The sequence below is a fragment of the Eumetopias jubatus genome, unplaced genomic scaffold (genome assembly GCF_037043125.1).
Source record: "Eumetopias jubatus isolate StellerSeaLion01/CBP00866 unplaced genomic scaffold, mEumJub1_p1.0 scaffold_17, whole genome shotgun sequence".
Lineage (NCBI taxonomy): Eukaryota > Metazoa > Chordata > Mammalia > Carnivora > Otariidae > Eumetopias > Eumetopias jubatus.
In genome coordinates, this window is record NW_028274823.1 from 12555614 (window position 1) to 12570840 (window position 15227).

Below are 15227 nucleotides of genomic sequence, written 5' to 3' on the forward strand. Positions count from 1 at the left end.
CAGCCGGCTTCTCAGCCACCGCAGCGGGGGGGGGGGGGGGGGGGATCGGGTGACCTGACGGCCTGGTTCAGGGATGGCAGTGCTCGAGGGCATGCTTCCAGATGGGCAGGGGCCCAGGAGGGGAGGCAGCCAGTCACCAGCCTGGGAACCCGGGGCGGCCTGCCAGCATGGAAGGCTCAGCTCAGCGCGCTCACGCTGGGGCCAGCCAGATTACTCCGTGTGACAAGGACGCCACGTGAGGGAGGCTGCCGGCAGAGCAGCGGCTTGCACGCGGGCCAGCAGTGACGGGCTGGGCACACAAGCACTGGGACGAGCCAGGCACGGGCATGGCCACAGGGAACAGTCCGTGGTTGCTCTCCGTGGGCTTGAACCCTAACAGGAGCAGGGGAGCGAGCAGAGAGGAGCAGAAGAGTAATCTCAGGGTAGAGATTCCCAACCCAAGTTCAACTGTCAGTGGGATCGTGGGCAGAGCAGGGAGGGACAAGTTTCTCCAAAGGAGGCAGTGAAGGCAGGGTGTGCACTAGGTCCAGGAGGGAGGCAAAAGGGTGTCTCGGGTGAGAGGAGTGACCTAGTCCAAGGGACCAAATCCATCTGGTTGGAGCGGATCCTGGTGCTGGGCCAGAATGAGAAGAGTCCTGAAGGACTCTTCAGGAGGCAGGCACTGAGGCTCTGTCCTGCAGGTGACGGGAAACCATTGTCTCTACAGCATTCTGTGAGGAAAACGGGTTAGCAGTTCCTCAAAAAATTAAACACAGGGCACCTGGGTGGCTCAGTCATTAAGCGTCTGCCTTCGGCTCAGGTCATGATCCCACCGAGCCCCACATCGGGCTCCCTGCTCAGCAGGAAGCCTGCTTCTCCCTCTCCCACTCCCCCTGCTTGTGTTCCCTCTCTCGCTGTGTCTCTCTCTGTCAAATAAATAAATAAAATCTTAAAAAAAAAATTAAACACAAAATCTCCCTATCATCCAGCAATTCCACTTCTAAGTGTCTATCCCTAAAGAACTGAAAGCAGGGACCCAATACTTGCACACCCACGTTCATAGCAGTGGCATCACTCACAAGAGCCAAAAGGTGGAAACAAGCCAAGCGTCCACCGATGGATGAAGGGGTCAACAAAATGTGGTACGGAATGGAATATTATTCAGCCATAAAAAGGAATAAAGAACACATGCTTCCCTTCCCCTTCATTGCCCCCCAGAAAACGGCACAAGCTTCTCCAGCTTCCCTTCCCCTTGACTGCCCCCCACAATATGGCACTGGGAAACACCAAGCAGCAACCGGCCTGGAACAAAATCCTTACCCTGCAGGGCTTGAGTCGGCCCCAGCCACAGAATGCCGGAGGGCCGCAGGCCACCGCCAGTCACTCCTCAGGAGTCGTGACGTGCTGTGAAGGGGACACATGGATAGAGATGAGGAGCCTTTGCTCTGGCCACCGGAGTCAAGTCTGGCTTAACTATCCCACCGCCAACCCCACTTGGAGCACCACGTCTGCTTCCTCCTGGGCCGCCTCTCATCAGAAAAGCTGCCCCTTCTGTCCTTTCTCCCAGGCTGTGGAGCCCCACCAGGGACAAAGCTATCCTGTTCATCTTTTTATGATGAGCACATAGCTCAGGGTTTGGCACCTAAGGGGGCCAATTAGAAGCATGGGGAGAAGGCAGGGGAGAGGAAAGAAAAGAGGAGCTCTCTGAAGAGGACCCACCTTACAGACTGTCCCTTCGGTGGCTCCTGTCCATCCGGAAGTCAGCCGAGAAATGACCCCTGAGGGACCCAAGCATTCACAAGAAGGCCACAGAAGCTGTCCTCCTCAAGGTCTGTGACATACTGTGACAGTGGGTAAGGCAGGTCCTTGCCACACGGCTTGTCTACCCTATGGAAAGTCAATGCATACACCTGCTGTGTTTTGGGTGGGTTGAAGGCCTGGATGGACAGAGAGAGTCCAAGTTGCCCCTTTAGCTTCTCCAGCATCCCCATGCAGAGGGACAGCCTGCAGGGAGGTGCCGAGGCCAAGCTGTCTCTGAAACAACAGGTGGGAGAGACATGCTCACAAGACTGTCACTCAAGGCCAACCCCAGGGTCATTAGATAGATGATCTCAGGAAGGAAAAGGCTATAGGAGAATCACTGGTGAAGCCTGTTTTAAAAAGCACATTCTTTGTACAATGGTACAATCGCTTTAGGAAACAGCTTGCCAATTTCTGGAAAAGTTAAACCTACACCTACCATATGATCCAGCCATGCCACCTCAGATAGCCAAGAGAAAAGGAAATATATGTCCATAGAGAGAATTATATACAATGTTCCTAGGGCACCTGGGTGGCTCAGTCATTAAGCGTCTGCCTTCAGCTCAGGTCATGATCCCAGGTCCTGGGATCAAGTCCCACATCGGGCTCCCTGCTCAGCAGGAAGCCTGCTTCTCCCTCTCCCATTAACCCTGCTTGTGTTCCCTCTCTCGCTGTGTCTTTGTCAAATAAATAAATAAAATCTTAAAAAAAAATACAATGTTCCCAGCAGCTTAATTTATAACAAAAAAACTGGCAACAACCCAAATGTCCTAGCAGGTGAGTGGATAAGCTAACTGTGGTATATCCATATGGTGGAATACTACTCAGCAATGAAAAGGAATGGACTATTGATAAATGGATGAATCTCAGAATACTTATGCTGAGTGAAAGAAGCTAGACCAAAAAAAGTACTTACTGTATGATTCCATTTCTAGAAATTGCTAGAAAATATCAGAAAACAAGATGACAGCAGGGCAATGAGGAGTGAGAGGGAGGGATAATGGGGGGCTTCTGGAAACCTTTAGGGGTGATGGACATGCTCACCAGCCGGTTTGTAGTGGTGGTTTCACAGGTGTAAGGATTTGCCCCACACTTCTCAAACTGTAGATTATAAGTATATATGGGTTATTCTCTGTCAATTTTACCTCAATAAAGTGGTCTTAAAAGAATACAGATTCCTGAATGCCAGTCTGGAGAGTGGAAGTCAGTCATGGTAGAAGTCAGTTATGGAGGAGAGAAAAGGGGGTACAGTGAAGGCCTTCTCCAACACCCTGGAGCAGAGAGATGAGAACAAGCCACAGGGGCCCCTGGGCTGCCACGTTCCACTTGTCACTTCTGCTCATTTCCAGAATATACACAGGGATCAAATTTCAACATCATCAATTATCGTTCCCAGGAAAGCGTATGGACGTGATTATTTTTATTTTCGTGTCTGGCAGCTCCTTCGTGTCCTGCGCAACTAGTGTGCAAAACCACTGGTAAGTGAAAAGTGCACCTAGCCAGCCAGCCAGTTGTTTGATCTCTATGCTGTGGCATGCTGGTCTGGGAGCTCACTTGTGGGCCTGGGTAAGCTGATCCAGATGTCAGTAACCCATAGACAGTGTCCAGCAAGATGATTCCAACCAAGCCAACTTCAGGACCCATCACCACCTAGGTCTTCACTTGAGGACATTTAGGTTAAAAATTTGCTCACCAGATGAGGCTAAAACCTGATCATATAATCCAGAGGTTTGGCCAAGGAATATAAATTTTCCCAAGTCACAAGGACAAGGCAGGAAATATGGCCATCAGGAGACTCCAAACTCAATTTCTAATAAACTTCTAGGTCATGCTAAATGATAGGTCTGATAATATTACAGTTATATCTTTTTATATATTTACTTTGTGGGCTTCTGTTTCTTGCTCTTCTCACTCACTTGCTCAGACACAAATGGAAGACAGAAAAGAAATAGGCCAGGGTACCTGGGTGGAATCGAAGGTGGTTTTGGTTTTCTTTTCTTTTTTTTAAAGATTTTATTTATTGGGGCGCCTGGGTGGCTCAGTCGTTAAGCTACTGCCTTCAGCTCAGGTCATGATCGCGGAGTCCTGGGATTAAGGCCCGCATCAGGTTCCCTGATCGGTGGGAGTCTGCTTCTCCCTCTGACCCTCTCCCCTCTCATGCTCTCTCTCACTCTCTCTCGCTCAAATAAATAAATAAAATCTTTAAAAAAAAAGAAAGAAAGAAAAGAAATAGGTCAAAATGCTAATGGTGGGTGGACTCCGCTCTTCGTAAAAAATTTTCTGTAATATGATTATGTCCATTAACAAAAAACCCCACATCATATGGTATTAACTTTATTTGCCAATAAAAATTGGAAGAAAAGTGACAAATAGCATCACAATAATCGAGCACTGTAAAAATCTTGTGAACTGCAATAAGCTATACATGGGAAAGTCCAAGATTACATGTTAAGACTTGGGTTCAGGTCTCAACTTGGCCCTAACTAGCTGTGTGCTGTTAGACCTTCCACTCACCCTCTCTGAGCCTTGGTTTCCTCATATGTAAAAGGAAAACTTCTCCTCCCAAAAGTCCCTCCCCTTGCTTTGACTTTGACAGTCTGCAGCTCATCTCACATCCTGTTGGAGTCTCCTACTGAGCTCCGTTAGCTGTGCTTCTAAAATGTCAAAGCGACTTCAAGAAAACCAAAACCCGGGAACCTGGGTGGCTCACTTGGTTAAGTGACTGCCTTCAGCTCAGGTCACGATCCCGAGGTCCTGGGATCGAGCCCCACACTGGGCTCCCTGCTCGGCGGGGAGTCTGTTTCTCTCTCTTCCTCTGCCCCTTCCACTACTAGTGCTCTCCTGCTCTCTCGTTCTGTCAAATAAATAAATAAAACCTTTTTTTTTTTTAATTTACTTATTTGACAGAGAGAGACAGTGAGAGAGGGAACATAAGCAGGGGGAGTGGGAGAGGGAGAAGCAGGCTTCCCGCGGAGCAGAGAGCCCGATGCGGGGCTCGATCCCAGGACCCCGGGATCATGACCTGGGCCGAAGGCACACGCTTAACGACTGAGCCACCCAGGCGCCCCAATAAATAAATCTTTAAAAAAAAGAAAAGAAAACCAAAACCACCTTCGATTCCACTCTAAAAACTCATCCTGTACAACAGGATCTCCTCTGCACACCTTTCCAGCAAAAGCCCAGCATATCCCATCTCTGGAGCTAAATGTGTCTGAAATGTTAATCTAGCAAAAGGAGGAGGAAGAACACCAAGACTTCCTTCAAATCCCAGCCAAGGGCATTCTCAACCAACTTCGATGCTGGGACAACTGTGGACAGTCCAATCTCTGTCCGCATCTTAAGGACTGCCAGCAATATACCAGCAGCCCTTCTTTTCCCATCTGATGTTGAGACTGAGTGCATAAGACCCATTTTTACACATGCTCAGCCCCGTCCCCCAACAGATGTTGCATTTTTACTCCAATGAGTAATTTCTGAATGCCTTCCAACAGCACCCATCTAATTTCTTGGCATGTCCTTGGGATCAGCAGCCAGAAAGAACAGTAGCCAAAGGCACAGCAACGTTGTGACTTTAAAACCACAGCAGAAACAAAAACAAAAACAAAAACTGCCTTGGAAAATTCAGACTTGACCCCAGTTCCAAAGATCATCATTTATCACAGGAAATAAGGGGTTCACCGCATGTTTTCTTCCTCTGTATCAAATCTCCTTCACGGGAAAGTTTAAATAAATGAAACACAAAATTGAAAGGACTGGCTGTCTCCAGGAAGTAGTAACATGATCAGTGGTCACAGATCCAGTGCAGCACAGTGTAAAGGAGCCTCTCCCAGGCTGCCCTGATCTGTTTGTAACAAGTCAGGTGCAGGTCACATGACCCACAACCAGTCTGGGTCACTACTTGCAGAAGAGAAACCAAAGATGCTGATCAACTGTGTGCCCTTCTAACTCGGCTCTGAGTGCTTATCTGGGCTGTAACCTCAGTGACAATCAGAAACCTTGCACACCACTGAGTGATGGTCACACCGGTCACACCCACGACGTTGATAATGGGAAGAGCCACCACCTGCTGAGTCTTACCAACGCGCCAGCAACTGTGTCCATCTCGGTTCATCTTTCCCAAACCCAGTGAGGCAGGGGCTGTCGTTAGCCCATTTTACAGGTGAGGAAACAGAGTGCCTTAGGAAGCTAGCACATGGCAGAACCATAATCCAAATCCCAGGTTCTTAGCCACTTTGCAATATTGCTTTCTCCAAGAAGTTTTACATTAAAAGGGTCTTGGGCATTTCTGTAGCAACTTATTGTAACAACAGGAACGTGCAGCCCACAGAAGCCAGGAGAATTGCCCAAGGTCACCTAGCAAGAGCTGGGGGCCAAAGGGAGAAACCTTGGGTGCTGACTCCTCTGTCTGTGTTCTTGGGGTTGCAGCCAGGCCTCAGAGCCCACCCAGAGGGCGCCAGCTCTTTTAAAGGATGCAAGAAGCCCCTCAGACAAGGGGACAGAGAAACCTAAAACTGCAACTTCCTGTAACAGGCAACAGTCTGGAGAGGACACACCCAGTCTGTGCTCAGGAGGCAGGACGGTGTCACCGAAGGAAACAGAGCCATCAAAGAACAGCCATGTAAAGAGACCTGTCCTGAGTCCCTCAGGTTCCTATGGACCCAGGCACCCCTTACAGAATCAATGCGCTGATCACCTTCTGAGGGAGGCACAATGGGGTAAGTGCCTAATGAAGCCACGAAACCAACACCAATGTTCTCTTGGAATATCTCTCCACATAAGTGCTTTTCCCTTGATGTGCAGCCCCACCCGGAACGTGTATCACTTTCTGGCTCCTATCTTCCAGCCTTGTCAGGGTCGGATATCTCAAAGATAAATGTGGCTTGTGTTCCTGTGCCCCAAGGGAACCCATGGGCCTCCTGTGTCCTGGCTATCATCTGGGTGCCAGCCAGTGCCTGGGACCCGCTCCTCGGAGCCATGGCTTCATTGGAACCAATTCCGATCAGATGTCAATGGCAAGCCAAGCTTCAGTTCACACCAAGCACCTCGGGGCTCTCTCACGGATGACATACGCCCAGCTCAACTAGCTGAAGGAAAAGAGAATACATAGCATTGAGAGAAGACTACTCAAAAATCTCAACCAGGGATGATGGTGACACTAATGAAAACCCCTAGGTATCAGAAGATAACAGGGGAGAAAATCTAGATGACCTTGCATATGGCAATGACTTTTGAGATACAACACCAAAGGCCTGATCCATGAAAGAATTGATAAGCTAGACTTCATTAAAATTTAAAACTTCTGCTCTATGAAGGACAGTATCAAGAGAATGAGAAGACAAGCCATAGACTAGAAGAAAATATTTTCAAAAGACACATCTGATAAAGGACTGTTACCCAAAATATACAAAAACTCTTAAAACTCAACAATAAGAAAATGAACAGAATCCCACCATGGAGCTCCACGTGGAAGGGGCCACATTACAGTCCTCTTCATGCCATGGGGTCTGCCCTGGCACCTGACACCAATGGCCTCAGGGCAGGTGCCAGTGGATGCATCTCAAAATCACCTCCTTTGAGTTTAGGGTGGAGCAGCCAAGGCCCCCTTCCAGAAATCCATATTAAGTCTACCCAAGACCCCATGTGATCTCCTTTCCAACTAGGCCTTTAAAACGGGTGAAAATGATGCCCAGTTTAGTATCACGCATACACCGAGGTGCCTGGATTGGGCATGGATGTAGTGTAGGAGTATGCTCTCTGGTCTGTGAGAGAAGCCCATAATGGCCAGGACTTTGGAGGCCATCGGATGGACTACTGCCTCCCTAACCCTACCACTCTGCCTATGAGCTGTACCATAGATGACACAGATCACCTGATAGGGTCAGGCCTTAAGAAGTTTGGGGTTTTTTTTAATGATTTATTTATTTATTTGAGAGTTGGTGGGGGAGGAGGAGCAGAGGGAGAGGGAGAGGGAGATTTCAAGCAGACTCCCCGCTGAGCAGGGAGCCTGACACAGGGCTCGATCTCACGACCCCGAGATCATGACCTGAGCAGAAATCAAGAGTCAGACGCCCAACCGACTGAGCCACCCAGGTGCCCCAGGCCTTGAGAAGTTTAAAGATGGATCATCTCCTCTGCTCCCCGCTCCCACCACTCTGGTTTCTTCAGGATTGTGTTGTATTTCCAATGCCCTCTCTATGGACGCCGAACACTGGCTTTTCCAGGTACAGCTCATGGGTCAGGGCACCCCCCTCCCAACCATGTGCCAGGCCCACCTACGCATCTTACAAACCTGGGCACAGCTAACCCTCACAGCTCCCCTATGAAACAGGGATTTCACAGGCTCAATTTCACAGATGAGAAACGCTCAGAGAAGAGTAATAGCATGTCCAAGGTCACTCAGCTGGTAAGAGAAGGAGCCAGGGTACAAACCCAGGTCTGTCCCATTCAGCATCAATGCCTTCAGCCACTGTCCTATTTAGCTGTGCATCCCGTACAAGGTAGAGGTACAGAACATTCTTCATATATATATATATAATTTATTTATTTGAGAGAGAGCACAAGCGGGGTGAGGGGCAGAGGGAGAAGCAGACTCCCCACTGAGCAGGGAGCCCAATGCGGGGCTCGATCCCAGGACCCTGAGATCATGACCTGAGCTGAAGGCAGACACTTAACCATGACTGAGTCACCCAGGCGCCCAGTACAAAACATTCTAAACAGTTTCTGGCAAACAGACTACCACCACAACATCCAGAAGGAAAACATCAGCTACCATGATGGAGTCCTTGATTCCACTTCTAGGTCACGTGGGTCCTCTGGAAGCCTTTCCCAATAGGACCTCTGAGGGAGAGTCCACAAAACAGGGCCCAACAGACTGACAAGAGTAGCTAGCACATAGCAGCACCAGGCTCTGTACCAGATGATTTCCAAACGTTAACTTCCTTAAGCCCCCCGACAACCGTGAGAGAGGCACTGCTTTCACAGATGAGGAAACACATGTGTCTCCCTAAGTCACATGGCTGAGGAAAGTGCTGGTGCAGGGACCCCATCCTGAGCAACCTAGTTCTCCAGCACAGGTTCTCCCCAACTAGTGAGAGACCCAACATTCCCCCTGGCACCTCAGCTGCCCACCGAACCTCCGCACACACGGGCCAGTGGGGATGGTGTGAGTCACGTGTGGGTTCTTGGACTACCCAAGGTCCTCTGGCTCAAGAAGTGGTGACTCAGTGCAGCCGCTGGTCCAGGACTCCAGATTTCTCTTTGTCAAGCACACAGATCTGTATAGGCTAAATGTCTGTTTACCGAAGCAACACAAAGAAGTCAATGCAGGCAAACAAAATCTGTAGGAAACACATTGTTTCAGCAAGTCGCTGGAGTGGCAAACAATAGAAGGGAATAGAAGGGAGAGCCCAGGCAGAGATCTCTAAAGGAGAAATGGCCTTGCAGACCCTCTGCTTGGTCTGACAGCTGGGGGCAAGGGGTTGAAGAGCCTCTACGAGGTGAGGCCAGCGTCTGAGAGGCCACGGGCCTCCACGGCGCCTCTCTGAATGGCCAGCACCCCATAGGGCGTGGAGGATGTGGCCAGGGTGGGGCTTCCGGCCCACACTCCATCCCTCACGGTGGTGTTAACTGAGTCGGCGCCTCCCCAGGGTCCACAGTCCTATCAGACAGCCTGAGCTTAGAAAAGCGCCTATCTGCTATTCACCAAGTTCTAGGCGGGTCCTGTTATTATTATTAACAAAGATAAGATTACAACTAATAATAACACTCATGACATTTAAATGCATTTTGCCCTATCACTTCAGCCTTACTCTCTGAGGGAGGGTAGAGTTCAAACTCCACATTTGTATTGCTCCAGAGGTCTAGCGTGCCAATTCGCCCAAACGCAGATGAAATTTCCAGAGCCTTCTTAAGAACCAAGTGATTTTTTTTTTCTCTGAACTAGTGTCCCAGGCACACTGCAGTCTGAGCTGCTAGAAGGAAAACGCCTCTGGTTTGGCTGACAAAAACCATACTTAACTCTCCACTCCATACCTCTCAGAAGAAACCTCTGAAAATCTCCTTGAGACCCCCGTTCCCACTAATTCATGCCTTCCCCCGATGTTTGCAGGGCTTCTGTGAGCCAGGCTGGTGCTACAGAACCAGCAGTGGGCAGCTCACGGTCCTGCCGGGGAGGCAGACAACATGCAAAGCAAACCAACAAATGTACCATGATAAATGAATACGGGCAGTGATTAAGAATCAGTGGTCCACAGGGGCGCCTGGGTGGCTCAGATGGTTAAGCGTCCGCCTTCAGCTCAGGTCATGATCCCAGGGTTCTGGGATCGAGTCCCACAACGGGCTCCCTGCTAGGCGGGGAGCCTGCTTCTCTCTCTGCCTCTGCCCCTCTTTCTCTCTCTCTCTCTGCCTCTCATGAATAAATAAAACATTAAAAAAAAAAAAAAGAATCAGTGATCCACAAAGAAGCCCAGCTATCTAGGACAGCAAATGGGGCCTCCAGAGAAGGGGAGGTTGACGCCAAACTCTGAAGGTCAGTGAGGAACCCGAGGCAGGAAGGGCAGGGAGAGGAAGGAAGGGGTTCGAAGCAGTGAGACCAGCACCCAGGAAGGCACACTCAAGGAACAAAAAGGAAGGGAAATTGGTATGGGACACAGCAGGCAGAGCGGGTGGGGCAGGGCGAGCCCCGTCCCGACCAAAGGTCGACATCCCAGGCCTGGGGCTGGCCAGCCTCTTCCAAGATGGTTCCCGGGAAGAGGCTGGGAGAGCAGCAACCGTGATAGGGTTCAAGCCCCTGAAGTCTCAGAACAGGGCCCTGCCCACAAGGCCCCTGGATTCAGTGGGCCCTAGTGCTCTCACGACAGGGCCAACGCATGGGAATCCCTAGCCACGGGGTAGGGGCTGCGGGATGCTCTCAGGAAATCCCTTCCTTGGGGACTGGGGCCTCCGGACACCCACCTGTGCCCGTTCTTCCTGCTCACAGGAAGCAGGCCTCGACAATTGTCTATTGTTCTCGAGCAAGTCTCCCGCATTGTCAGAGAAGAGGCCACGCGCCACAGCGAGCATGGAGAAGGTGTCAGGTCTACAAACTTCCTGCAAAAAGTCCCTCTTTGTTTGGAAATGATGCCAGCTTGTTTCTGTGTTTCCATGAGAGAACAAACAGAAACTTGCCCGGAAGAGGGTGGAGGGAGGTAACATTAGGACCGAGGCCCCACTTCTGTCCTGAGGGGAGCCAGAACACCCAGTCCCTCTGGAGGATGGTCTCCTGGGTCCACAGAGGAGGGCACCCCTTTGTTACCAGCTCCAAGTCACCCAGGCTTGAGGCCAGCTGGGGCCCCGGCCTCTGCGGAAAATTGAAGAATCACACCTTCAGTGTCCACGCCTGGAGACAGATCCAGGACAGCATTCCACAGGGATCACAGAGACAGTGTGACCCATCCATCCCTCATCTCTCCTCCCTGTCCTGAGATGCTGACATGATGTCAATGACAGCCACTGCCACACAAGCCGATGACAACGGCACACACTCAGCATTTATCATGTGCCATACCTTAGTGATTTAAATCTCAACAGCCCTATCATTATCCCCATTTCACAGATGAAAACACAGAGGCTCAGAGTAATTAACCAAGTCACCTGAGGTCACGTCCGAATTGGCAGAAGAACTAGGATTCAAGCCCAGGCCGCCTGGCCTTCTGACCATGAATTCAAACCTCCTCCCGGGCAACGAAAGCAGCAATAGGGCTGGGGCTAGCTCACTGATGGGGCCGCAGTAACTGAGGCAGGTCCTCAGACATCAGGACCCTCAACACAAGGGGTCTGCCTAGAGGTGGAGGAAAGCCAAGTTGTGCTTCTCCAATATTGAATTCCCTTCTTTGCAGAGAAAAATATCGCATCCAAAAACTAGAAAAGCACTCTGTTGGATTTTGTTTTGAAATAATCTAATTATTTCTACCTAATTAACACAAAGGTCGTTTGGAAGTTGACTTTGCTAATGCCATATTTCCATCTGTTGCTTCAGGAGTGGGTCGGAGAAAAACAACAAATAGAATTTCTCCATCTGGGAAGGCACATGGGAGTGTGGGCGAGGCCAGTGAGCAGGACGGGGGCAGAGTTAGCCCCTGCTACCTCTGCCTCACTCTTTGCCTCCTAGTGGTACACCTGAGACCCCAGAATCAGCGGGCTTCAGAGAGGACACTCACTTGGGAGTCAGCACAAACGAGGGCACCCTGTCCCCCTCTACCTCATGTCTGCAGACATTCGGTTGGCTTTTATCCATCTCCCCAGGGAACCCCGTTTCCTGCAAAGGCGAAGCTGCATCTACGGTTTGGGACCTGGGGCTGGGGGGAGGGGGGATTCCGCTTTCCGATGCTCAAACAGCCTCCCTAGCCCCATGCCGCTGTCCGTGTAGAGGAGCCAAGGCAAAGGTCCCCATCAAAATCATACCTTTGAGAACATTCCCAGAGGCCATCTAATCTGACCTCTTTATTTCACAGAGGATAAAACTCAGGCCCCCACAAGTCGTTGCTGGACCTACTTGCTGTAGAACCCAAGTCAAGTGCATTTTCTCCCTATGCCGTAAAGGCACCTTCTAAGGGCAGCAGGATGAATTTGTTTTGTTTTGTTTTTAAGATTTTATTTATTTATTTGACAAAGAGAGACACAGCGAGAGAGGGAACACTAGCAGGGGGAGTGGGAGAGGGAGAAGCAGGCTCCCCGCTGAGCAGGGAGCCCGATGCGGGGCTCGATCCCAGGACCCTGGGACCATGACCTGAGCTGAAGGCAGATGCCTAACGACTGAGCCACCCAGGCGCCCCAGCAGGATGAATTTGAAGGCTTCTGCCAAACAGCAGCTGAAGGACCCTGGCCTAAGCCATCCCCCTTACCCTCACCTCCACTTCCGCCACCTCAATTTGTCAGTTAGAAGTGCCAATCACGTGCCTGCTTGGATTAGGGATAGACACCTGACCCCAGAGTCCGGACAGGACAGATGAGCTCTCTGTCCCAGGGACTCCGAGAGCTGGTGGCGCTCAGCTGTGGGGACACGAGATCCATGGGATCACACGCCTGGGGAGCGGGGCTGCCGTGGGGGGCAGGTGCTAAATCAGCAAGCGACGCCTGAGATACAGAAAATCCCAGCCTTGGCTCCTTACTTTCTGGTCCCGTTTGACTGGTTTGGGCTCTGATGGGGATTCCCTCCTGAGACCGGACCGGCTGAAACAGAACTCACTCATTCCATCCTGGTGCATTAAAACCCAAGGGTGAGCTCAATGCGGTGAGCAGAGCAGAAAGGCAAGTTGAAAAGGGCACACATGATCCCTGTAGGTCAGAGTCACACCCCAAGCACAGCCGCTCTGGGGGAGTCACCAACAAGAGGCTCTGGAGCACGGACGTTGTACCTAGACCCGGACTAGAGAGGGGGTGGAAGTTTGAGAAATGCTGAAATGAGAGCAGTCTGCCACAGAAGAAAGAAAAAGGCTGGCTCGGGGTATGCAGGGTGTGGGTCCAGTCCCTTGCAGCCTGTGAAGCTATGTAGGGCCACGGGGTCTGCCTTCCGAACCACTCATTGCTCCTATCTTAAAACCTTCTATGGCTCCCTAGTGCTAAAGCCCTACTTCTTCACTGAGGTATCCAGGCCCTGGCTTGAGTTTCCAGCCAACTCAACTCCTTCTTTTCCACCTGACACTAGCCTTCCCAGCAGCCTGAAGTTCCCTGAACAGCCTCGCTCTTTCAGACCACAGCTACAATGAGAGGGCACAAGGGCCATCCTTAGGTGACCTGGTCTAAGACTTTGCCTCTCGACTTACCACCATCCTCAATCCCTCAGTCAGAGAATAGCTCAGCCTCCAGCCCCTTGCCAGCCTGTGGGGAAGGTTGTCCTGCCCCAAGTGAGAATCCCTTGGCTGGCCAAGATGAGAAGGCCTGCAGCCAGCTTAGCCAGCAATTATGAACCTAGCCCCCAGACTGGTAAACTGGCAAGCGGGGCCCTCTAAACCAGAACTACATAATGAAATACATCTTCCCACCCCTACCCCAACCCCCCCCCGAAAAGTGGCCGAATCCAGGTCTCATGGGGAAGCGGCAGAAAAGGCCCTCTGGTTTCTCAATGAGCTGCCCAGTGAGAAAGCAGCCAGGCCTCGTTGGCTCCATCCAGAGCCACCCTCCTGGCTTCCCATCCCAGCCAAGGATTAGATAGCGTGTTCCCTTGGCCGACCCTACGGCTTTACTATTTAAACTTCCTTACCTTTAAAAACATACAAGTTATGGAAGGGAAGGAAAGCCCATTGGATGGCGGCTGAGCATTTGGGAAAGGCTCTCCCGGGTAAAAACAACCAGCATTGTTTCTAAAAGTAGGTTAAGTCCTCAGACTGCTCAAGCCCACAGCAGCCTCAAATAAACTTCCCTGAGACAATGGGTACAACTGTTTTGCCTCACAATGTCCTCCTAGGAGAAGCCAGGGGTGCCCTGACTCCAGATGGTCCCAGGGTCAGCTGGGCAGTGGGAGAGAACCTATCCATTTTGGGGCCTAGAGAGGGAACCAAGGTGGCTCCGTCGCTGGGGCAGGGACCACTTAGACCCGGCCTGAGCAGCCTCAGAGGCCACCTTAAATTAAAGGGACTAGCTGGTCGTTCTAGATTAGGACCAGCAAAACCCAGGGATTTCCCAGAGGATCCAGAATGCCTGGAAATACATACATTCCTTTCTAGAGGAGGGACTCCTTACTTCTGTCACAGTGGAACCCAGCCACTCTGATGGTGGTTGAACCCAACGGCCTCAGTCAGCTCAGCCTGCCATAAAAAGACCACAGACTAGGGGGTGGGGGGGTTGCTTAAACAGCAGGAATTTATTTCTCACAGTTCTGGAGGCTGGCAATTCCCACATCCAGGTGCCAGCCAGCTTGGTTCCCTGGTGAGGGTCTCTTCCTGGCTTGCAAACAACTGTCTTCTCACTATGTCCTCACGTGGTAGAAAGAGAAAGCTCTGGTCTCTCTCCCTTCTTCTTGTAGGGACACTAATTTCATCACGGGGTCCTACTTACGTGACCTCATTTAAACCCAATCACTTCCCAAAGGCTCACTTCCTAGTATCATCCCTTTGGAGGTTAGGGCTTCAACATATGGATTTGGGAGGACACACACGTTCAGTCCATAACAACAACTTTGGATTGCAATCCCTGCTCTGCTGCTCCCCTGTCTGGGAGCCTCAGCAAAGGCCTGCTCTATCCCGAGCCTCAACTTCTGCATCTGTAAAACAAGGCTGGTGATGTCTGGCTCACAGAGGAGTTAACAGGACGAAGGAAACTAAAGAACAGAAAGCAGGAAAGACAGAGCCTGGCACATGAGGAGGGTCCCCAAAATTACAGGCTAGAGGGGAGCACTTTGAGACCAAACATGCATGCCTGCTTCACCAGGAGAAGTCCTGGGGTGCCAGCAAGGAGGGTAAGATGGGTAAAGG

The 15227-nt window shown here is 50.9% G+C and overlaps 1 protein-coding gene across 3 annotated transcripts in view; it reads right to left on the bottom strand.

Annotated features, from left to right (window-relative positions):
- Positions 1–15227, bottom strand: part of GRK5 (G protein-coupled receptor kinase 5) — a 206889-nt gene that overhangs the window by 148474 nt on the left and 43188 nt on the right. The window lies entirely within an intron of this gene.